Raw genomic sequence first — 26,449 nt, forward strand, 5'->3', positions numbered from 1 at the left:
GTCAGCATGAAGTGACTTTGAACTTACTCGGTATCTATATCTACACATAGTGTGTGCATATAAAATGTGTGTGTGTATCTGAGCTAATCTTAAAAAGCGTTGCTCATGATGTCGAATAAGGTTTAACTGTACGAAAGATTTCTTGCCTTATACTGCCCAAAACCGTTAAAGACGTATACATGCATGTATGTATTACAACGATGCGTATGGAAGAATTGTTGAGTATGCGAAGTTTAGAAAAGGTCCGCGACACCATACTTGTATGTAGATGTCTCTAGAAGATAGTCCACGGTAAGCGTTTTTATGTTATAGTTTCGTTGATTGTCCGATTTCGATGTGGTTTTTTTCATTGTTTCGAACAGTTCTTTGGGAGTATATCTTTAAAGTATAAAGCACCAGGATATGACCATAGGCAAGGGGGTTGAGTAGGAGTCAAAAATACGAAACACAGTTTACGGATATTCGCAACGCAACACGCAACAGCGACCTTGTTAGCTACGATCGTATTTTGTTTATAATCACTGCCACGATATATGTATATAACGAGGCAATACGATCCCTCCTCCGAGCAATGTCTTTCTCTTTTCGACGTGTGGCCGAAGTCAGAAGTCAGAAGCTTTACGATTCACGAGTCTCGACTTCGCTGTATGCGTCTGTGTGGTAATCGGTGTTGTTCCACGGACCGATAGAAATTTACGAAATAGTTAACCGTATTATTACAAGAAAAAAGAAAAGTATGTATGTATATGTGTGAGGTCTTGGGTAAAGACCGGATCAGCATATTTCCAGAAGGAATTAAACAAATATTAAGTATTAAATTGATAAAAGTTTGGGAATGAAGTTACATCAGAAATTACAAAAATTCTGATTTCGATTCAAAAAGATCGGAAAACATTAATACGATATTATGGTTATCTATGTTTTTTTGAATTCTTGGATGGTATAACAAGTATACGTAAATTTTTATGGAATTTTATTTTCTATTTCTTTGTATAGCAACTTGTATTATTATTCTCTCGAAAACGAAACCTCGGATAAACAAACGTTACATTAAAATTTTCTACTCATTTCTTCACAGAAAATTATCTCCTTTCCGGTTGTATGAACAACAACTTTCACTTCACCCTATATTTTGCTATTTCTTTCGTTGGTATGTTATCGACCGTTTCTAGTACTTATCCATTTGTGATAATTTGTGTAGCTTTAATCCTTACTATGGTATATTATACAACATCGGAGCCAATAAAAAAGATTTCTTCTAAACAAAAATTTTTGTCGTCATAGAAAAACTCGATTGAATTAAAAACGATGTAGAGTCTAGAAGCAAGTTAAAAATTGTCCATCGTAAATGTTTATACTTGAAAATTCAGGTGGTCTACACAGTTTAGTTGCTCGTTGAACAGGCTTTTTCCTTGAAAACTCTGAAACTTTTAGCTGGTTTTGCACCATATAGAAAGAAAAGAGGCCAGACGTTGCGTTGTTTCCAAGTAGGTTGCAAGTTTATGGCACGTTGCTGTTTCGCACGTACACGTCAGATTAATGTACTCGCACACAATGGGGGATATCTAAATATACTCTGTGAAAATATTTTTTGGAGGCAGAACTCGGACACGCTGCATAAGAAGTATATTTTCCTTTACGTTTCGAGGGCTCCGCTAGATTTTTCCTCGCTGAAGATAAAATTACACGCTTGCGTTGCCAGGAATGCGTGATTGATAATGATTGTTCCGTTCCTTCTTCTCTTACAAATTCTTACGCGTACGTAACTCTATTTATTGGCGTTATTTGGAGAATGATTGTAAAGCAGTATCTTTGTTACGAAGCAAATAATTACCTAACATATCGACTGATAATTAGCATGTACAATATATATATTGTATTTAACAATTTTTCGAATCGACGATATTTATAGAAATATTTGCAACTAGATGAAATTTTATTATTCATTGTTTAACACAGTATATGTTCTTGATCGAGATTTTGTTTCATCTAGAGAGGCATCTGGAAAATTCTTCTTTTGAAAGTTGACCATTTGATTCTAGTATAGAGTATAAGCAGTATTTCAATAATATCTATAAAATTGCAGCTATAGCTAAAGGAATAATATAATGAATTTTATTTTTTTTTTTTTTTTATTTATTCAAAATAAAAATAATTTTGTATCATGGCTACTTATACCAATATCAGTCAAAATGACTGGTACTTGGTAAACTGTAAAATGGTCCTACAATCTGTTTACCGAATCCGAATCAACCAGTTTCCTCGTTTTGTATAACTTCCCACACAATTTTTACCACGTGTCATTCGATATGATGGTGTCAATTATCAGGAAAATTCCGGGTCGATCATAATGCTAACAGTAGAACTACCACATCAGTCAAAGTGACTGATCTGACAATTTCATAAATGTGCCAACCCTCATTTAGGGATCATGGTCCTAGATGGGTTAGTAATACCAAAAATGTATTGGATAACATGGAATTCCTTTTGTAAGAAAGTAATAAATCAATAAATATAAGAATATTCTATCGTTACGTATTTTTTAAAGACCAGTCATTTTGAGTGGAGTTTTGGTAGAAATATCTCTTTTATAACGTTTTTTTTTTTTGTATCAGAGTCTGTAACAAAAATTTAAAAAATACCTTTTGTAGATTTATGTCAGTTATATGTATATATTATACATGCTCAAACTACAAACGGTTGAATATAATATATATAATATATGTATAACTTTAATAATAAATTTAAAGAATTTTTCCTCTTCTGATACCTGCCTCTCCCTTCTGCATCAATCGATCACGATGAAATTTTCGATCCATATATCAGTAACCTATATGTTTCTTCACTAGAGTCAACATAAGTAAAGTTTCTATAACATTCCTGAAAATGTAACACCGAAAGACGAACAAACCTTTTACGTAATCATATCATTAATCGTAATTTAATATTCGAATAATGTATAAAATAGTTATAATATAAATATGCAAGGTAAAAAAAAAACAAATAAAATTTACATAAAGTTCCAACGAGATTCTTTATGAATAATATTTCTGTTCAAATACGTTAGATAAAATAATGTAATAATAGTAATTATTTACAAAGCGGACTACTTTATCGATTTCAATGATCCTGAAATATGTTGTCGAGGTCAACGTTCTGAATAACCTTCTTCTATGCATGTTACCGTCGGCCGGCCTTAGTTTCCGTGATATTGGCAGAAAGCTTCAGTTCAATTTACGTTACGATTTCATTTCGTTCTGGCATAGACGGACGCCGTGAGGCGTTCGTACTTTTATATAACTCAACCTAACGCATCTCCGACAAATCATTTTCAGCTCACATGAGAAGGAAAAATCAATGGCCGAGATAATTATTTGGCCTTCTCGCGGCGCGTCCGTAACGCGCAGATAACGCTACTGTGAAATAAGTTGAGATATTATTAAATAATAAGACAGACAATTCGTATTAACCTTTATGCTATATTATGTTATCTTATATATTTATCTTACATATTACGCTATGTTATTAGAAATTAGTAAATTTATTGTAAAAATATTAGTGTATAGATTAACGATAAAACTGCTATATTTTACGCCTGTGTTATATTATATAATAAGTCGTAGGTATAATTGATCGCTTGAGAGACGCTGGGTGTAAAATTTATTCCGAAAGCGTTTTGTTCCAATGTCCTGCTTGCATTGCAGTTACTTAATCAGGAGTCTGATGATGCAACAATATAATTTTGCTGTAGGATGTTTAATAGCGTTCTGACATTGAAGCGTTCGTACTTGTCAGTATTAGATCGTTAATGAATTTAAATGCAATTCTGACTAATTGCAGGTACATACATTGAAGTAGTTTTCCTTAAATACATCGTTACGTGTTACGTTTGAAAATTTCACATAGTTTAAAATTCAAGGCCCTGATAATTAATTATTAGAGTAGGTTAAATTAATTTCGTTTGTTCACATGCCAATTAACAAAATTTAACATATCCGAGATTTGTATATTCTAGTTTTATGTGCGCATTTATATAAACATATCATTTTTGAAAAATTTGCACTGCGTGTTCCTATACAATTTCGAATAATTAATTGAACTCGTTACACGTATCGCACATCTACATTCATTAAAAGTGTTACAAACAAAAATGATGCAATTTCGCGTTTGTTAGAAAGATATGAGAACCGTCGAAGAAGGACTAAGAATGAAAAATGATAAAAAACGATATTTGATCGTTGTTTCGTACAGTTTATTTTCTTTTCCGCCAACGTCACGTATTCGGTAAATAATTTTTTGTAAGTTTGCATATAGTTCACTCTCCTTGAAAAAACTTGTTCATGTCGTGTCACTTCTGAGATACGACCACCACAGCGCGTGATTCTACGAAGTTAAATCGATGCAGATCTGCTTAAAAACAATTGCCGCAAAATTAACCTCTATATTTACGGTTAAACTTTTTTTACTTGCATCGTATTCTACTCGTCACGAGGACCGAACTTGACAAAGGAACCATAGGTTATAAGCAATAAAATCGTGAGCGATTTTCTGCGAAAAATGATGCTAAGGTATCGTTTACGATATGTTTACATTTCACAGTCGGATAGAACGTGAATAATATGATATTAACGAGGAGACAGGAAAATAATTTCTCGACGCGTAAGATAGGCCCTAAATACTTGGAATCGACTCCTCTGTAAAGCAGATTCATCTCTAAGATTATCGTATTGCCGGTAGCCGGAACCGTAAATCGTCGGTCATCAGTCATCAGTATTAGGTTCGCTTATAGCAGTTTTGAGTGGTGATTGGTGGATGGTACGGTAAGGACTAGCGTAGCTCTATAGCTTGTCCAATGAGACGAGGTAGTAAAGATAAGGAAACGCATTGGCTGCCACGATGAAACGCTACTTTATGTTTGCTTACGTTTACTTGTGTTTATGTTTAAACGCCTCTTCTCGTTGGACAAACTGTAGAGCCACGAATGTAATATAGTTTCTTAGGGTGGCGACAAGGGGCCCAACGACGCTCTGTATTGTCTGGGGTTCGCGTGCACACGACTGTACGGGGCCAATGACACTCCCATGACACGCGAAGAGCGATAAGGGTTTTAGCTACAAGGACAGACTACTGAAGCTTCTGTCGATAAATCAGAAGTTCAGCGCTTAACCTTCGCGAGATCCAGATCACCTAACATCGATATACATATTATCTAAGCACCTAACTTTACGATATTGAATTATTACAGAATTAACAGAGGAAGAGGTCTTACATTTTACTCAGTTTTTAATAAGATTTTAGAGAAAAGTGTTCAATGTATGTATTGTACAGAATATAGACTATCAATATTATTACTATCTTTATTATTACTATTATATACATGTATGTATAACAAGTATCAGAACGTAGCGACATGCAAAAAACCATTGATGAAGATATAGTTAAATGATCTATTAATATACATATAGAGCTATATACTATAGTTGATTTATAATTTGCATATACGCGATAATAAAACGGCATATTAAATACTTTTCTGGGACTTTTTATGATATTATTAGTGTTTCACAGATTGTTCTTAAATCAGTAGTCGAATAATGAAGTCTAGAAAATATATGTCTAATATCGCTCTATTTTTCACTAACAAAGTTTTGAAAATATAGGTTTCTATCGTTCGTTTCTTTTTCGATTGATTATTTCTATAATTATAAAATATCATACTGTCTTGTCAAGGAAACTTCGGCAATGTTAATTTGTTATATAATGGAATATTCTTAGCTATATCTCAAATACACCTATTATAAATCTATTTCGTATAGCATGTCGCAAATCTTTGCCATATTTACGACAAGCATTATGGCAGGCAGGCAGACACAGTGAGAATTGAAATGTAGTGGTATAATTGCTATATTAATAGATACAATTTCCAATTTCTTGAGAAATCTACAGATCTTCTAGAAACCTTCTTTGCAAGAGAATAATCCAAGAAATATCTAAAATCCTACGAAGCAAAATAATTGGCAGAATGCTAGGTATTCGAAATTGAATCTTTTTAAGTTCTTTCGTAAAAGATTTTCCTTAGCTTTGATTACTCTGTAATGCTAAAATACACGCTTCTGTAACTTTATCTGTTAGAAAGCAAAAAAATGGTATAAAAAGATAAATTTTCCATTGTTAACCATTTAGCTGTTCTTGACGAGTATACTCGTTCTGAAGAAATGATAATATTTTGTGTTACAACGAGTCCTGTCAGTATTAAAATAAAAAAATAAAACAGTCTTTTCGTTACAAATTAATTCTATATCATAACAGCAATATGCACTCTGCGTTTGACGAGTATACTCGCCGTCGCTTACTTTCAACAAGCTTTCAAAGAGTTAACCGATTCAACAAAGATTCATATAGAATTTCATAGAATTTTGGACAAACTATTAAATAATTTTAAATACACACTATCAAATTGTTAGGATTGTTGTTATCAAAAAGTTACGATTAATACCGTTTCTCAATAATAATTAGATTAAAATACTAGAACGAAGACGATGGAATTTCAAAGGAATGAGGATCGAGTGCGCATTTCCAGATTTTGCAGATACGATTTCACAAGAGTCTCGTAACTTGTCACACATTCCCTAACGTACATATGTGTGTTACACTCGGACAGATGGTCTGTACGATTATTGAAGTCACTCAGCTGTTGATTGTCGTCCAAGGCTCCTGCTACTTAAGCATTTCGTGCGAGTAGTCAGCGTAGGTTGTTCGCCAATAACTCGCTTGCTCAATTCAGCGTACGTGTCTCTTACAACTATTATTCCACTCGATTTTGAGAAGAACGTAACAACCTTCCAAAATCCTTTGATCGAACGACACATATTTTTGTTTAACGATAGATAGCATTCGAAATAAAATGCACTCAGAAGCTGAGTACCAATAAAATATAAAATTACAGTGAGTCAGTGTAAACTCACGAAAATAGTTAAAAGCAATAATGAGGTAGAACATAGAAAACTTTTATCGATACATATATTATATTTGTTATACATTACAGGAAAATTTTTGAAATCTTGTTAACACTTTAACGAGATACGAATATCGTAAATTATATTGGTAAAATTTGAAACTAATGTAAAATATATATATATATATATATATATATATACCTAGAAACTACAAAAGATTTATTGCAAACATAGATTCATATATAGTTAGTAAAAGATTAGTATACAGCGTGAATAGTTATCTTAAACATAAAAAGTCCAGGCTTAAAAGGAATTATTCTAGTTGTAAATTCAACTACTTATGATTATCGATATCTTTAGTACTGTAGATTCCGTTTACCCGATTTGCGCGTTTGAGGCATTCTATTGCTTCGTTTGCATTACGTTTGGAGTGGCTTACAATCCCTTCGTGTCTATGTTGCCTCCTACTCCTTGGTAGGTAGTACATATATACATATCCTTCTCTGATTTCTGTATTTTCTGCAGTCGATAATTATACGTATGCTCGACTATAAGTGGAATGTGACAAGCTTCACACGTTACTCTTGATTTCGTCGTATTTTGAGCCAAAAAATCTTCCTGATAAATTCTACCTCGACTGTAGTATAAATTTAGATCCATAGCATATAGTTTTTTATCATTAATGTGTTAATGATTAAGTGATAGTTCATCGTGATGTTATTCATTTCCTTTAAATTTCATAAAATTGTAAAATCTAGACGGATCGAGTTAATCCATGAAATTCGTAACCGTAATGTTAATTTGCCATCGATCCGTGTACTTTAATTACATTCGTGTATCATCGATACACTTGCTACTTATGAACAGCAGTGTAGTAAGCGCATGGTATTACCAATTAAAACCGCAGACGAAGGACTGGTTTCGTGGCCCACATTTGACGTTTACTTACCTATTCCAATAGTTAGAGTTACGTTACATGATATTCTCGATGAGATGGATGGTATTCAACTTCGTTACGGACAATGTGTTCACGTATCGTTTGAATCGTGATAAAAATAATGATTTGCTGGAGAAAGAGAATCTTATTAGAGAAAACATTAGCAAGTTTCTTTTCGTATATGTCAAGTGTCAACCGATTGCTGTTTTCATTGTTTCGTTTCATTCTTCTTAAATTACAATGAACTGTTGTTATTCTTGTGGGACATGTTATTTCTCGAAATAGCTCTAACATTGATTAATAAATAAAAGGAAAATAATTACACCTCTAAGCTTATTTACAAACTTGATTGAATACTTTTAATTACTAATTTATACATTGATTTATTTATTTATTCGCTGGTTAAATTGTTTACATTATCATTTCCTGATTAAATTGTTTATTAATGAAATTGTAAGTAACTAGGGATGTTCCGGTGCAAGTAAATACGAGTACATATTGATACTTTCGATTGCAATACCATGCCCCCACTTAGTATTGAAGGAAAAGGTACTCCTATCGAATGAAGCGAGTACCGATACGAAAGTATATAATCAACACGGTGAGCGTATCCTGGGGAAGTCGCATGTCTGTGCACATTGTACAGCCTTAGCAAACATAGCAAAGTCGTATAAAGAATCCAGTATGTATGTGTATAAAGATGATCAATGGTGATATATGATACATTAGTGAATCAGTGAATCAGTGAATCAGTGAATCAGTGAATCAATGAATATGATACATCACAATGAAGAAAGTAAGATACCGTTGTACATGTAGATAGAGAAAAGCGACTCTGATCATAATATTCTTAATTCACAGGCAAGTCTAAATAATTTAAGGTTATATTTTCGTCTTTATTGAGATATTGTTGCTAATAATGTTATTATTGCTCGTTAATGGAATATTCGATACAAGCATTTACTACTTGTATCAATATTGTGTAGAATCGATTGCTTGCTATCGATACAATTGATGACTGACGCCTATAATTAGCATTTCGCTTGTACTTTACAATCGATAATTATATGGTATTTATTTTGCTCATTGAAAAAAAATATATATAATATATAAAATGACTTTCGATATAATTTGTTGTAAAATGTATTAAATTATGTTTGTAAATTTCATATTGATTTTTCTAAGCCTCTTATAAAGTAAAGAGGCCCGCAAAAATTGCATCTCATGACATAATGCGTGGATGCGGGTTTTATTTCATAATAGGCTTCAGCAACAGTACCCTCACTAAACGATCATTGAATACTTTGCTCCCCAAAGACAAGGATGGAATTTGCGCTTCACGGTGATCTTATATAATGTAAGCTGGTAAATATAGTTGCGAGAACAATGTGCCATCTAGCGGCATTCATAGGAAGTTTTGGACTTGTATACTCTGATCTAATTGTAGGAAGTAGATTCATCTATTTGCTTTATTTTTTCTGTTTTACATTTATTTATGAATGCTTCGAATGGTTTTTGTTAAACTTTAAATGAATATCATAAAAAAATCTGCAGCTACTACATAGTAGATATACTTACTATATAGATAGTAGGAAAAAGCTATCATCTATAAAGTGCGATGACTCCTGGAAAAAAAACATTTGAACACCAAAGTAGTTTTCAACAGGTGCACTCCACGCATGGCCATCTAATAAACTTGGACGTGAACATACACTCCCCGTCAAAAAGATAACCCAGGTATGTTATCTTTAATTTCTCAATGACGCGTGCAAAGATTTTCGTCTGTAACGTATAATATCAAAACATTATGAGCTCAGGATATGCGGTTCGTTAGAAATAATTAAGGATATTATAAGGTTTAGCGTGTAACAAGAAAAATTGTTTTATTTTAAGAATGAAATGAACCTAACCCCAACCTAACCCCAACCTAACCACCTTTATTTTCTATTACTTCTATTGTACGATTTGCTATCGATTTATATAGTTTCTGGATATAATTTTGACTTAACGTATCCCATTCGCGTACAATTGCATTTTTTAATTCTTGTACGTGTTGATACTGCTTTCCATTTACGTATACGCCGTGAACAAGTTCTGCCCAGCAATTTTCAGTAATATTAAGTTCCGAGGAGCATGCAGGCCACGGCAAAATAGACATATTATTTTCATTAAAGTATGATTGGACCAATCTTGATGTGTGTGCAGGTGGATTATCTTGTTGAAAGATTTAATCAGGTCCAGAAATGCGTTCTGCATAATTATTTATTTGTTCTTTGATTAAATTTATGTATCAGATACTATTCATTCTCCCAACGATGAACTTGATACTTGTCTTGCCGAAATAACCGATGCCGGCCCAAACCATCACGCTGCCTTCTTTCATTTGTCATCGAATTGCTGACATTGTCCCTTTTCTTATGTCATGAAAATAATATTTTAACCCACCAAGACCATCCATGTTGAATATTTTTCGTCTGAAAATGGTACTCTTCTCCATTTGCAGGATAGTAGAACTCAACGAACACTTGAAACACTGGCACTAACACTAGATTTTTCCATTATTTGTTAACTGCGAGTTGGAAGCTACACGCAAAATTGCTCGCTTATCACGATCGGATAACGATGACGGCTGATCAGTACTTTTCTTTTTGCCATAATCAACATTTTTTAAGAAATTGTGTATTACTCTACGACTTCATCTTATTACTTTCGATATTTTTGCTACTGATAACCGTTGCTGTTTTAGTTCAAGAATTTACTCTTTTTCAGACTCGTTTAATTTTTTTTCGCGTCCCACATACTTACAAATTTATATAATATTGTACTGTAATCGTTACTCGTTGACAGATCATGAACTACTGAGCAATTTCTAAACATAATAACAGAGTGTGTTATCATTTCGACCTTAGTATGGAATAGTTTTTCTTTGTTACACACTAAACCTCATAATATTTTTGATTATTTTCAACAAACCGCATATCCTGACCTCATAATGTTTTGATATTATACGTTACAAACGAAAAACTTTACATGCATCATTGAAAAATTAAAGATAACACACCTGGGTTATCTTTTTGACGATGAGTGTATGTACACATGTGACGCATTCGACAGTAAACAATACGCGACTGTCGTATGTCTAGACATAGAAGAGGCCTATAATACGGGTTAGAGAAACTGAAACTCAAGAAACATGCAGAAACACGGCTACGAAAGAAACATCTTCAATTTTATTGTTACCTTCCTATCTATTAGAACCTTTCTAGTTAGAGTTAATAATACATCTTTTTCTCCACAATGGTCTTAGAAAACGTATTCCTATTACTGGTCGCTATAAACGACGTATTGAACATCGTAAGAAATCCGGTCAAAGTACTATTATTTGTCGATGATCTAACTGTAATATGTAAAAGGGGAAATCTCTGTACCATCCAGATACGAGTACAAAAAAACACTAGACAAACACTAAAAACACTAGAAACGTTGGAAATGCAGGAATCACTCGCTTCCTTTACATTACCTTTCACACTAACCTTACAAGGCCCGGTCAAATGACCGATTCCAAAATTTAATTTAAAATTGTACATAAATTAAAATAGTTATTTCTTTATGGAAATTCTTATATTAACAAAAATTGAAACATTGATTAATCAGATAATATAAGAATATAACCTTACCAGGTCTGGTCAAGTGACCGGTTTCAAAATTTAATTTAAAATTGTACATTCATCGCTATTTCTTTTGTTCATCCAGCTTTATGTAAATTCCTATGTTAATCAACAAATTATTATAATCAACAGAAATTGAGAAATTGATTAATCAAGTAATATAAGAATTAACATAATGTTGGAAGAACAAGAGAAATACCATTGAATGTACAATTCTAAATTAAATTTTGAAACCGGTCATTTGACCGAGCCTGATAAGGTTAATATTAATAAAAAGAAATAATTATCTTTAGCAACAATCGACAATCTGCACGCATAGAATCAATTCTTCACAACGACAAGCACTCTAAAGGAAATAGTCTCCATCAAGCTGTTAGGACCAACTTTTTACTCTCAATTAATGTGGAAATCTCTTATTAACAAATTGAAAAACGACAACAATCAAAAACTTGATATACTTGAAACATTAGTGGCAAACATTTGGCTCCGTACACAATAGACTGAGAATAGCAGTAGGTGTCTTCCGTTTCAGTCCAATCAATGGCATTCTCAGAAATAGAATAGATCAGAAGAAAATACGTAACTACCAAATTAGCCTGAGATCACAGCAGATCAGAATCGTCCCCACCCTGCAAAACCCCGTGTTCCACAACATCTTCAAACGGAACAATTGCAAACTTGTACAGCTCTGTCATTTTATCGCAGCATAAACAACTGAATAAACTCGATATGGAAACCTAATCGACAACGAGGAGATAAATTCGCAGTATCCATTCGTGGTCTATTCCGAAAATTAAAATCAATACCGCACTACTCAAGCACAGTCACAGAAAGAAAGCCGACCCAGCAGTTTTACATAGTTTGAACAACTAGAAGAAACAGCCACAAATCACATGCATGTATATGTCATATGTGTAATATCAGGCGTTAAACGATTCCGGATATGCGGTCGTCAGCGACCAACAGTCGAAAAGAGCGGACTCTGTCAAAAAGAATCTATCCTTCTTTTACCAACTTAACGCGTTAAAACATGAAAACACGTTGAGGTCACTGCTACGATCACTACCGGTCAAAACAAAAATTTCGTTATTTCCCGTGACTGTAGAAATGCCACGACATCGATCGAGAACCAGTGGAAAAATGAGCCCATCGTGCAAAAATGCCAAACATCCTATGCCAAATCGATTCAAAGAAACAACTCGATTACAGTGGTCTGGGTCAATCCTCCCACATCTGGCATCGCTGAGAACGAAAGAGCGGTCAAAGCAACAACAGCCACCGCGATTTACCAACTGCCGAACACTGCAGCAACAGCCTGTCCCCAGAAACTATAACTTATTAACTGAAAACAGAGACAACAAAAGGCAATTGGAATAAAATTAATGACGATCTTCGTCCAAACCACGACAAACAATAATAAAAAAACGAAAACGTTTTCAAAGAAGATGATTGCTCGTATTCCAGCAAGACGAGATGATCAAAAATCGTAATAACTCGCACGAAATTCACTCGGCAATATCTCCTCGACGAAGAAAAAGCGCCAATCTGCGAACTGTGCAAAGTTCACCTGACTGTGGCAGTGAAGCACGTATCATCATCGTTGATCGCAGCATCTTGAATAGACAAAAATGAAATAGAAGGTATGGGACTCACCTTGAAAGACAATTTAAAGGACAATGATCCGACCCAAAACCTACTACGCTGTCAAAGTGTAAAACCAAACTGTACGGCGAACTGTCAACATTAGCCCTCGGTTGCTAATAAACCATACAAACTATTGATGCGACGTTATCTAATTGAAATAAACAAAAAGAAGAAGTCTGTCAGCGAATATTCAATTCGATAATGCTCTCACTTGTATCGATGAATCTCCTTTACAGCGAAATGAAAATTATTGTATACTTAATACTCACATATTAAACATCACGATACTATCGACACGTACATCTACTAACATATATTAAACTCAACTCGCGATTTTTACATTTACGCTTATTCGTTGTTGTGAAAATAAGCACAACGTAGGTACTTGAAAGTTTCTCGAGTGAAAGATAAAAAAAAGAATGGAATTCCATCGATAAGCCTTAGTCTGAAATTACGTTTACTTAGGAAATGTCCTTTACTAGATTTTCTAGTGCAAGGATCGTGCAATCACTTGATATTAAATGACGTATTAAACAATCGCCGGACAAGGAAACATTGATTTAAAGTGTGTGCAATATGTCTAAAAAAAGATATCCGTTATCATATTTCTTATCTCGTGGCAGTAGACGTACCATTGTCTCGACAAATAAGAAAGCAGCAAATTGCGAAATGGCAATTTTATTCAACTTTAATCGCACGATTTAATTGCACGCTTCTTTTACCATTGGTCGAATTCCTTTGCTTTTCGAAAACATTCACTCGAAATTAATAAATTTTTGACGATTTGTCAACAGGTGTTATCTTATCTGTACGTATATATGTAGGTATATCTGAAGATTAACGAAGATTCGTATCCAGTTCGTTACCAACATTCTACGATTACTTTTAATGCAGCTGTTACATGACAACGTTCAGAGGAATTATCTTAAAATACGACCCAGGAATGAGAAAATGGGCTGCAACAAGATTACTGTTTAAACTTTGGCTTGGTGTTTTTCATGTAGAAACGAGGTCTCCAAATGCGCTGGTCCGTAGGATCGGACAGAATTCAAATTGAAAGAAAGAATGGAAAAACGATCAACTACGAATAAAAAATAGTAATTTTTCTAGAAATTCAACGAGCGTAAGGCGAAACTGTTGAATGGAAATTTTCATAATCATAGAATTAATGCCGAATAAAGGGAAATTCAGTGAAATCGATTCTAATCGAATCATAAACAAAGGCCACAAGTAGAACGCATAATTAGTCACATTTTCAATCTTTCGTATAGCAGAAAAAGAAATTTGATACGTTATCGAGCAATTTCATGTGTTCATTTGATTTTGCCATTAAATATGTGCCTTTGCTAGCCGTTTGATCGTTTAACGAATATTAATGACATTTGTTATGCAGACTACTACAAATTAAATTAAACTAACAGAACTACTCGAGATCAATAGCATTCATCCCTTAGAGAATATCGCGGATTTGTCAGTTATTTACCTAACGCCAATCTAACCTCAACCTAACCTCAATTTTCGCTGTTTAACTCGAGCCTTTTGTTTTGCTTCTTTTTTGCAAAAGAAGGAAAGAATTAAAACTTTTGTTCCTAGCAAAACGGTAAAAAGCATATTAATTTCTCGCGCTTGTCCGATAGAATAAAGCTTTTAGAAAATAAAAGACTGCGGTGGAATAGTGAAAATCGGAGAAGTCACTGGCAAAGCGGATAATCGTCATAAAAGATATCGAATTTGTTATATCAGAGAATTTGGAAATCGTAGCGACTAGTGGAAACTCGATTTCTTCGATTAGCAGAGATTAAATTAATAATAGAAAAAGTAGGTTCTATTTAGGTCTAGCAATTAAGAGAACAGAGAACGATCGCAATAGACAAACAACTTAACGCTAATTTATTACGAACTTCTTTCTCCTTCCTGTTCCGTGCCTCCTTATTCGAATCACTGTGATATTTGTTGAAATGTTACCGTCAAATCGGTTTGATTCGTCGTCGACGAGCTGATCGTCCTCGTGACTTTGATTATGTTTTAAAATTCTATATGTACGTTACGTTGCGTTGCGTCGCTGTAATCTTCCTCACATCCGTGTGCATTGCGCATCTCTTCCTGCGTTTACGATTCTCCGCCGATCAAATGTAATTTCATTGTGCCCCGTTTCATCGTGTAGTTGTACTTGTGGATTGCAGTTGCAGTTACGAGTTACGATATCATCCCAACTTGCACGAGATACCGATCTCTATCTCCACGGACTAGGCTACGTGTATTTTATTTATATAAATTCGTATCTTTATGAATCTGATCACGATAAATAATCGTGGAACGAAACGTTCTTTTAAAAGGGCAATGCCACACGGTTTCCTAGCGAAACCGTTTCGTTTGCCATTTCTATTCCGCCGATAAGTTCCGCGAATCACCTGAATTTATTGAATATTTCATAATCATGTTAATCCTTTTATCGGATACAATAATCTGATACGATTGTGTTTCAGTCGCGCCTTATCTAGAGTAGAATAGTAGAGCAAATCTTTTCACAAATATTAAATTTTATTCAATTTCATGTACAATACCTGGCCTATACCATATTACACCTTACAGTAATAAAATCTAAAATTCAGCTAATCTTCTGTATAATCGAATAACGTTATTCGTCCTAATACCTAACTACCTGCCATTTATCATTTTTCAGGACTTACTTTATACGTGATTCTTTGTAACATGAGATTGTCATTATAGTTGAGACACGAAAGCTTCCACGTAATACGCTAAACTTTCAACATTCGGCTGTCTTCTATTGTCATAATATCTGTATTAACATTTTTACTATATTAACGTTTCACTCGTAACCGATCGATAGCTACCTTTTGCAAATAATTCGAACGTTATCATACTACGTTCGTAACCACGAAAACGATCTCGAAATTCGAGATCAATTTTAGAGTGCTGGTGAATCGGAACAGACGTCGTCGACGAACGAGCCTGTGGTACCTGACACGGCGAATTGATTTGAATAAATGTATCTTTACGGTGTACGATTATGTACAATGAACGGACTCATCACGAGGTCTGTTCCTTTATCGTGCCACCCCACCACATACGAAACACACGGAGGTGGGACATTGGGTCGAGTGTTGAATTAGATTCAGTAAAGTGAGTCGGTGAGTGCGCGCTAGTCGGTCTGGTATTGTGTGGAATCAAGTCAAATCGTTGGATCGCTCTTTTGTTATGTAATTCACTCTCTCCTCTCTCCCTTCCTCGCTCTCTCTCCCTATTTCTTTCTCTCTCTCCTTCTTCTGTTTCTTCCTTTCGCGTTTTATCTTTTCCCGGTCGTGCGGTTCTTTCGATCCATTGCATTCGTAGAAAACGCTATACATCGCTGTATTCGTCGAATCTGTTTTTTTGAATACCTGCGCCACATCGTTCGGCGGGTGAGTAAACGCGATAGTCGCAACCAGCTTCGTATTTCATTTCTTTCGTCCTTTGTTCGAGTTACGTTTTACTTCTACCGCGGCCAATTTGATCAACGTTTAAACCAGTTAGCTGTTGTTGACGAGTATACTCGTCATGAAGAAACGGCAACATATTCTGTTACGACGAGCTCTGTCGGTAATAAAATTAAGAAGTAAGATGGGTGATTTCGTTGCAGCTTAACTCCGTGTTACAACGTACACCACGCGTATTCTGTGCTTGACGAGTATACTCGTCATCGTTCATTTTTCCCGCCACATTTTAGAAATAGAGAACTTCTGAAAGTTTTCGAGGAAGTCGCAACAGCTAACTAGTTAACGCTTAAAGAAATTCCTTATCGTACGAAGACGACAGAGAAAAAATGCGATAGGTCCATTTATGTTCGTCTTCCGACTTTTATTTTACGTCGCTCGCCTAAAAGCTACTGGTATTCTCGTATAAAACGATTGAAAAATGCAAACGTTCCTGCAGATGTAAACCTTTTAAAAAATACTTTTTGAAAATTTGTCATTTTGTCAACAGATAACTAAGATCGAATATTAATTGTCAGGTACGTTGCTTTCACTTGATATTAAATGTTATTAATCTGCATAACGAACGTGAATGATATTCTTTTTAAGTGACCAGCGGAGCAACGAAAACACATATTTAATGGGAAAATCATCGAACGAAAGAATAGTGTTGATACGAGTAACAGTTATTCCGATGGTTAGATCGTGACAAGTATATGAAATTTAAAAATCGCTGTCACTTGTGTACATATGTTCCTCACTTTGTGACTTTCATACGATAGTCAGAGGTTTCGTAAGATGATTGACATTGAGTAAAAAAGTTACGTGGAAGTTGTTTGATCGGACAAAGGAAGAATAGCAAGCAATTGCTCCCAAGTCTCGATACGATAATCTTCTTTTATACGTACACCGTCGCGCAAAAGTATCCGCACACTTGACTATTATCAAGACAAGATGTATTTTAATTGGAAAACTACGGACAAAATTTATCTGCAATGATTTCATTCCTTACAATTTACTATCATCGCAGTTACGTGTAATATATCTAACGAAAATATCGCAACGCGATATTTAAATTGCTTTTCGAAAGGCGATATACAAAAATAAAACTGGTAAACCTCGTAAAACTATTTTATCACTCGACAAAGTATTTATTTTAAACCGACGAGAAACCGACTCGAGATGTTAATGGAAGGTCTGTTTGTTTCGAGAGATAGAAAGCAATTAATATGGAAAATAGTGTTTTTCGTTGGCTACATGGGATTTATAGATCGGCGATCGACCGTAGAAGAAACCTACTATCTACGTGCAGCGTGTAATTATTAATTTGCCATTAGTTTACGCAGTTTGAAAAATCTCGAATTATAAATTAGCTTTAAGAAGGATGTTTCGAAAGCGCGGAGAAATTACGTGCTTGGACATACGATAATATTGGTAATGCAAGCAGCGATACTCAAATGCTAAATGCCAGCTGCTTGCACTAATTACTAATTCGTCATGCCATAACAGGAGGGTGTGTATCATAAACGAGAATGCTCGTAACAGGGTGGAATCGATGTTACAAGAAGCGATTATCGTTCAATGAAAATTGACCTGCTCCATAAAAACTTTTGTCCGTAATGTTGGCAACTTCGTTATGTAATTAGATACAATTCTTCCGACTTGCACGATTCTACAATTATGGATACGCTCATAGAAATTATGTAACGCGATAGATATTCTGTTCAAAAAATGTGTTTGAGATATATCAAACAGAAATGAAAAATGCTAAAGTATTCGTTTGCTTTAGCATGCGTAGGTACAGTAGGAGTCCTTCTTCAACTTGGTCAAATTCATGTATATTGTCATGGAAAATGACAAATGGATCATGATGTTTGGATACTTATGTATATATCTGTCACTAGCACGAAAAACGAATCGAAAAACGTATAGTGGCTCGTGAAACAACGTACGAACTATGCTTTTAGGTACTATTGAAAATTTCTACGTACGTGTATGTACAATTTCTGCCTTTGATAGGTACTCGCGGCTGATTTACAAGGCATGAAATGTGTTAACGAATAAAGACGCACGGTCCTTTCACGAATAATTTCGTGCGTATATACAGGTACTTATACTTTGAACCGATCTCGAGCACGAGTATTCCCCTCTTTCTCTGCTTCGTGACGTCGGCTAAACAGGGAGCATTTACATTCTGTAAGATTGCGAGCAGCAATTCTAACTAAACAAACGATACAGCCCCGTCTTTAGTAATGGAATATTTCGAGCTGAATCGTCTCGATTAGCAACGGTTAATTAGTGCCTCAGGTAGAATGCGTGTGGAATCTACGTCTGTTTTCCTCTTTCCGCTTGTTCCACCGCGTAATAGTTTCCGCTACATTGGACCTCGTTCTCCATGAGAATATCATTGCGCGTGTTTCACGAATCCACGTTGTTCGTTCAATTTTCGTTTAATTGGCTCACTACGTTACGTTACGGTCGAAGCTTGCGCTATGTGTCGCAAGATCGAGTTTCGGGTATTTGTTCGTAAACCACCGACGATCGATTCATCGTGTCGTTCCACCGAGAAATATTTTGTTCGCGCGTATCATTGAATTGATCGAAAAGGAAGATTAATTAATCGTTTTTCCTCGTGGAAAAACACACCGAACGTGTACATTGTACGTATAGTTTTATAGACATCTGTATTTTTCATCTATATGAAAAAGAGGTTTCGTAGGGTTCCCGGGCTGCGATGAAAGTGAAACGAACGCAAACGACGAAAAAGAAGTTCTCTTTCGCTTGGGTGGAATCGTACATATCGCTGTGTAAGCAACGGACTATTCGTCTCGATAGAAAATGCCAGTGAAACACGTAGATAGTGCAAGCGAAGAAACCGCAACCGCAATCTCAACCGCGTCAACGGAAACAAACAATTCTTCCTAACCTTCAAACTACTAATTTTTCGAGCAACGTTCATTGACACAATTTGGGCAATTTTTACCGTAGAAGCGACGAACTGACTTCTCGCCTCGCTTTTTATACGAATAGTTCCATCTTATTTTTCACTGTACGAGAATATTTGTCGGGACGAATATCGCGCGGGCGAAGCCGTGTCGTAACCGTTCCGTGTCTGAACGGTTAATGTAAATGCAATAACATTACAAATGCAATAAAAAATGCAATAACACGCACTATGTCATATCAAATGATAATACACATAAGAAGAACGTAAAAATTTTCTATGGTAGTGTGACACGTTCCCTTCTCAAAAGTTCTTCGCCCATTTCCTCTGTAACCTATGTCTATGCGGAGAAACGAGAGTAGAAATCAGAAATTAACTAACGAAAACGAGACGACGAGACCATCGAATGTAACAGGAATTGTTAACGGATTTTTGGTTTCTTAGGTAACTAGTAACGTCAACGCTTAAGAATCCAAACCCTGCTGCTTTCCCACAGTTTATAGGAAACGTACGCTCGTTCTGCTAATTGCTAATTGACTAACTGACGCTCAAATACGTTTTCGCACGCAATGATCGCGTTTAAGCCCCGCTTTGCACACTCCGCCCTCGATCAGTTTATGGTTGTTCGCTACATTACCAAAGTTTCAATTAGCCGTCAACGCGACGAACACGAACAAATAGGTTCCCCTTTAAATCAAATGGCTCTCCTTTAACTTTTCGTTGTTTCTGAATTTGCCTTTCGCGAGCCTTTCGTCGTCTCTAGCTTATCTTTATCGTACGTCGGTAAACAAGGATTTAATATTTTCCCTATCAAACACCGCATTTTGTTTAACGAAATTAACCACTAACGCTCTCGTTGCTTCTTCTATTATTTCTCCCTCGGTTCTTGTCTTTCGTTCCATCTGTTGTTTTTAAACAACTTATGCGATTGACGTTATCGGGTCAGATAGATCCTATCAAAAATTTCATCGATTCAGAAACTCCATTGTTTTCGCGTAAATTCATATCTCGGATGATTTACGATTACGCAACGTCCACAAGGCGAAACGATGAAAATCTACAAAATTTATCCCTGTATTTGATCGTATCAATATTTTCCACAGATAGCGGAAACTCGGTCGCGCTTCTTATACGATAGCCAGATGTGTACGTGCCATTTTTTTCAACTTATTTCGCCTAACAGCGTAACAAGTACTTGGTATCGTTAGACATCTGTCCATTAGATGTAACAGAACGATTATTCAACGATAGAAGACTACGGATTTGCACACGGCATATGTATTATCGTACGAGCGTTTACCTACAAGCGTTTAGTTTTCGAAGTGTACACGTACTTTGTAGCATCTGTGTGTTCTTGATTGCGTGCTTATCTAATTGTAAGTGGAGCACGGTCGGCGGTGTTTATCTTTTTTTTTTATTCTATATAATTGTTCCCATCATTGTTGTCTTCTTTTTTCTTCTTCGCTTTATCACGAGATCGCAGCAGCTGTAAGCTACGAAAACCCGAAAGAAAGAACCAAAGTCGAGTGTTTTTCCTATTATCTCGAGCAAATACCGATACGATCCAGATATTCGAAACAATTGCTCGGATATGCACGTAGCAGATACGTTTTATCGCGCACAGTCGATTAATATCGCACGCTGTTCTGCCTACGTATGGTGCACATGCATACATTTATTTATACATTTTCCAATTTCATCAGTCTTGCTTAAATACAGAGCTATGTGAGAACGTGTCAACGTTCACAGAAATTTCGCCAGATAGCCGAAAGGGAGCGTAACAAATGCAAACAACAAATATTAAATAGGAAATGTCGGTAGTACAGTTTCTGCCACTTTTTTTTATGCCTGATGCAATTACTAATTACCAATCACTTTGGGCACGTTAAGTGAATCGTTTGACAATTTACAAGTAGTCGTAGTATTTTATATCGCGATTTCGATGATTTTCAGATATGTGACAAAGCTTTATCGTTTGACATTTTGAACAACTCTATCCTATACCTTACTTATTATTATTATTATTAGTTAGCTTGGTTGGTAGTTAACAGTAATATTAACTCCCATGGATTTAGGTCATGAGAGTACATAAATAAATACAAGCGACGACGCGTATACTCGTGAAACGCAGCGAAGAAAATTTCTTCCTCGTCGTGTATACTCGTCAAACGCAGTTAACTGGCTAATTCGGTCGTTCTGTCGGTCAGCATTGTTTATATCTACATCGATAAACTTATGTTACTATATCGTGGGATTAATATTACCGCTGAGCCAATTTGTAATCAGCTTGAAAAATTTAGCTGGAAGGAGGCCGAGCAATGGAATACTTTTGTATATACAAAAGTATCATATGTACATATATAACTCGAAAACTACGTTACTTGGAAACGCTGCAATTCTTATTAATTGATGCGATTGTTTTGTTCGACCGAGAGAAGTGATAAAAGGAATTGCGCTATCAAGGTGTAGACTTTATAACTTAAGGCTGAGCATATGTGCATACGGATGCAGTACATTTGTATGTACTTAAGAAAAGTTCTACTAATCTTTGTGTTCACTTCTATTTCGGTATCTCGGTATCTCGGTTCCTCCATATAAGAACGAGCTGGTGAACAATTGCCAGCCTGTGCATAAGTGTACGCGTTATGTGTATGTGTACGAGTGACGAAATTTCCTATTCCATGAAGCTACGTATCGCTATCTTTCGACTTAATAACTTGTACATATCAGTTTGTCGAAAGGTATTTTTATCTTCCAATGAAATGGATTATGTTCGTATCTGTACAGGGTGTTCAGCTACATTTGTCAGGAAATTTAAGGGATGATTCTTGAAGCTGAAATAAGACGAAAATCAAGAATTGTTGTTTTTTAGTTATCGACGATTAAAGTTCGGCTAAAATACCCCTGCACGCGAGCAAACCTCCTTACACCAACGAAAAATGGCCAGCCTAGGCAGCGGGGTGCGCAGTGATCCTCAATTCAAACGACACCTAGCAGAACACCCTGTTTAGTATACGTATTATACGCATACATATATACGTATCCAGTATATATATGTATTAGAGTCGTTCATAATTATTAGGACATCTGTTGGTTTTATAGGGAACGCGACGTTATTAGTTTTATCTATTGAGAAGACGATTAATCGGTCAAAATTTCATATATCTGTAAGATCGCGATCTAATGCACAGTGTGGCTTGTGAAAGTGTCGTATATGTGAATCGTATGAAACATATTGAGATTTCAGCTGGCGCTGTAACGCGAGACCAACGACGATCATGATTACATTGGGAAAATTTGAGATAAATCTGAAAATCTATATAGAAGCAACATTTAGTGTAAACGTACGTACGTGTGTAGATTTCGTAGAATATCAGTCGTATCGAGTTGCAAGTTGAACTAGTTTTCAGATAAAAAAAACTTTCTTTCTACTCAACCGATCTCTGCGACAAAGGTACTTAATTAAACGCGGCCAATTGTCCACTACGCTGCATTAATAAACCTTCGTATTCAGCGGGACCATTTCTAACGCGTATTATACGTATCATCGTGCTAGGTCTTAACCGCTTCAAACTCGATCCTTCCTTACCTATGCTTTTCAATTCCACCACACAGGCTTTTTCATTCTTTCTCGCTCGTATTAGTTCATTTTGAAAAAAACACGTTTACGATAGAGACAGCTTGACAAAAAAATAAAAAGCTACAGAGAGTCGATAAATCTTATCTAAAAAATCGAAGGCAGGATAAATGAGACACTCAAAGAAATCTAGGCAAAATCTGAATCTGTATTGTAGAAGCATCTAATCTAATCTATCCTAATCTGTGGCATGCGCGCAGCTAAATAACAAGATATAATGAAATAATAATCAATATAATATTAGTAATACTATACTATATGCTATAATAATAGTAAGTTGATCAAAGAATGCGAAGAGATACACGTACATACAGAAGGAAAATTAATTTTGTTCTATCAAATTGACGAGATTATCGTTACCATGCTGAATTGTAGACTCTAACGTTTCAAACGCAATAACGGGCGATTCTTAATCAGGTAGCTGTTTTTGACGAGTATACTCGTCGTGCGTAAAAGGTAGTTACAATTTGCTGTCTAAATTGCAATTCAGTAATTGCAGTAAACTGCAGTAATAAAATTCAAAAATAAAACGGTCATTTCATTTATCATCCATCAACGGCCACATGTACTTCCTGTTTTTAACGAGTATATTCGTTATTGTTTACTTTCTGCGACACATTTTAGGTGCATACTTCTCAAAGTTTTCAAAGAGATCGCCACAGCTAACTGGTTAATAATTTATAACTCGTAACTCGTAAAATTTCGCTAATGATATTATTTCAATTGTGATCGAGACGACCTTAATTTGTGCTTTGCATTCTCAGATACTTGAGCGTTTTCAGATTACGTTTAAATGTTTCAAGTATGTGTGGAATATATGAAAAATATACCTATCGATTATTATCTTACTAATCTACTCGAATCTAATTCAAATTCGTTGTTTAATCCTACAGTTTCCTAAATTATCACTACTCGATAGAGTTGGGTGAATGTCTGGGAAAAGTAATATCTAATATATTTAAATGCTTGAACATGTTGCATATCTACGTCGAATATACTATGTTGATATATACATACATATACACATACATACATACATACATACATATATTTGTACTGTAATTTAATGGTAATTTAAAAATACATGCACCCTTTAGATAAACGTTTCATCGAAGAATCCGTATTTATTATTTTTTGTTATTATAATAAAACTAATATTACGCTTGAGACTTCGAAAACTCAGTGTACGTATCGTACGTATTTATCAGATGGATCGTTTCTCCTTAATCGTTCAACTAATCGTCTATAACATATACAAATTATCTCGTAAACCGAATTTGTAAGTATTACGTATATACCATTGTTTTTATCATTCGCCGATAAGATCACGTTTCGTTGCTAAGTTCCATAGAAGATTTTATCGCCTTAGCTACATAATAACCAAGATAATAAACTCGATTGTCATTACTGTTTTGTAAACCTGCAGGTTAGAATTCTATACCTGCTTAGGTTAACTTAACTCACTTAATTATATTTTGTTTAAATAATATTGTGAGTCTAGAATACGGACGTATCTGAAACTCTGAAATTTTGCGAATTAACCAAATATCGGTTAGGTAGATCGGCAAATATCAGTTACGAATGTACTTGACATAAACTTACGATGTACCGTTGTAACGTTTGACTTGCGATAAACGACTTCCTATCTTCGTCTCCAATGAGATCATATTTGACTTACCATGTCGAACGAAGTTTAAAAGGAAACGCTATGAATGAAGCTTAAAAGTTCAATTTTATCGAATATATGTATATTCACACGTACATATACAGTGGCTTACAGTAGATGCTATTTAGATACTCGTAGAAAATCTCTGCAAATATTTTATGTACCCATGAGAGAAAACATTTTTTTTCGACGACGATGATAAAATTGTTACATATAAATAATACGTATTAATGACATGTGCCGTTAATATTATCAAGTATTATAACTAATAAATATGATAAGATTTATGATGGAATTCTTATCTATACGTATGTATACGAGCTCGAATTTAAAGTTACAAGTAATGTTAAACACTCGCCCTATTCTTTGAATGTAATACGGTCTGTTATGACGAGCCCTGTCGGTAATAAAATTAAACAAACGGTCATTCTGTTACAACTTAATTCTATATTATAACAGCCACACATATTTGTTGCTTGGTGACTATACTCGTCAGTGTTTACCTTTTGCGACACATTTTGGGTACACGCTTTTCAAAGTTTTCATAGAGGTCGCAACAGCTAACTGGTTAAAGCTAAATATAACGTAAAAGGAATATCGTTTGGTTGAATTGATAATTAGTTAAACGAACATAGGAAAAACAAATATTTTATTACATTAAGAATTACGATGGCACTAGAGAATTACGCGGAAAATAAAATAAAATGAAATAATGGAAAATAAAAGTATCAGTTTGGTAAGATTTAGTAGAATAGAAACAGGTATAGTCGTAACGAGTTATCATGTAGAATTATCTAAGGTTGAGTCGCGGAATACACCTGTGTTTAGTAGTAATTTAGCAAGATTAATTACATTACGTGGAAACGTTGTTGTAACTTCGAATCATGTGAAAAAGATTACAATCACCTTGAACTTAACACGTTGCCTTGCTTTTCTTGTCTCTACGCTCTTATTTCTTATACGTGTACAAGTATAGATTATATGTGTGCATATCGCAATTTATTCTTCGACAATCTCTTTCCGTGATCCCATCCGTGATCGTTATCGAAGAAACACGTTATCGAAATATAATATACGACGGTTTTTAAATTCGATCGAAAAGGGATACGTTTATCTCGTATAGTCTTTATATTTCTAACCTAATACAATACATATTTATCATATTTTTTTCGATATTTTACTCACGTAAATGTTTATCATTTATATATATCGATATTTATATGATAGTCTAAATAATTATAAATAATTAAAGCTGTCTTACGATATACACTATTGTTGCATATGCAGTTATTGTAAAGATATTTCTACCACCACCTGTGCTTGTATCTCAGCACGTACGAACATAAACATCTGTTCGCAATTAAATACGAAGGAGAAAATTCGATCGATAATAAGTTAACAACTTTCGAGATACGTAAATACGTACAACGGAAATCGAGACAAGAAAAAAGCGATAGCAATCTTTAAGCTTAATTCCGTTACACAACTTAATGCTGAAGAAATATCGATAAACAAAGATGTAAT

At 34.9% G+C, this 26,449-nt stretch overlaps 1 protein-coding gene and 1 non-coding gene across 5 annotated transcripts in view; one reads left to right on the plus strand and one right to left on the minus strand.

Annotated features, from left to right (window-relative positions):
* Vha100-2 (V-type ATPase subunit a family protein Vha100-2) overlaps positions 1 to 26,449 on the plus strand; it is a 52,950-nt gene that overhangs the window by 8,435 nt on the left and 18,066 nt on the right. The window contains exon 1 of one of the 4 annotated variants that reach the window (XM_076618221.1): positions 8,637 to 8,754. The exons of 2 other annotated variants lie outside the window; for them this stretch is intronic. The gene's annotated coding sequence lies outside the window, so the exon portion shown is untranslated. Of the gene's footprint in view, positions 1 to 8,636; positions 8,755 to 16,339; positions 16,628 to 26,449 lie in introns of those variants that run through there. One more of the 4 variants, XM_033327405.2, reaches the window with a different exon arrangement.
* On the minus strand, positions 9,098 to 9,221 carry LOC117153766 (U4atac minor spliceosomal RNA). The gene has a single exon (XR_004463671.1). It is a non-coding gene; the product is annotated as a U4atac minor spliceosomal RNA (small nuclear RNA).

This window comes from Bombus vancouverensis, chromosome 1 (assembly GCF_051014615.1).
Source record: "Bombus vancouverensis nearcticus chromosome 1, iyBomVanc1_principal, whole genome shotgun sequence".
NCBI lineage: Eukaryota > Metazoa > Arthropoda > Insecta > Hymenoptera > Apidae > Bombus > Bombus vancouverensis.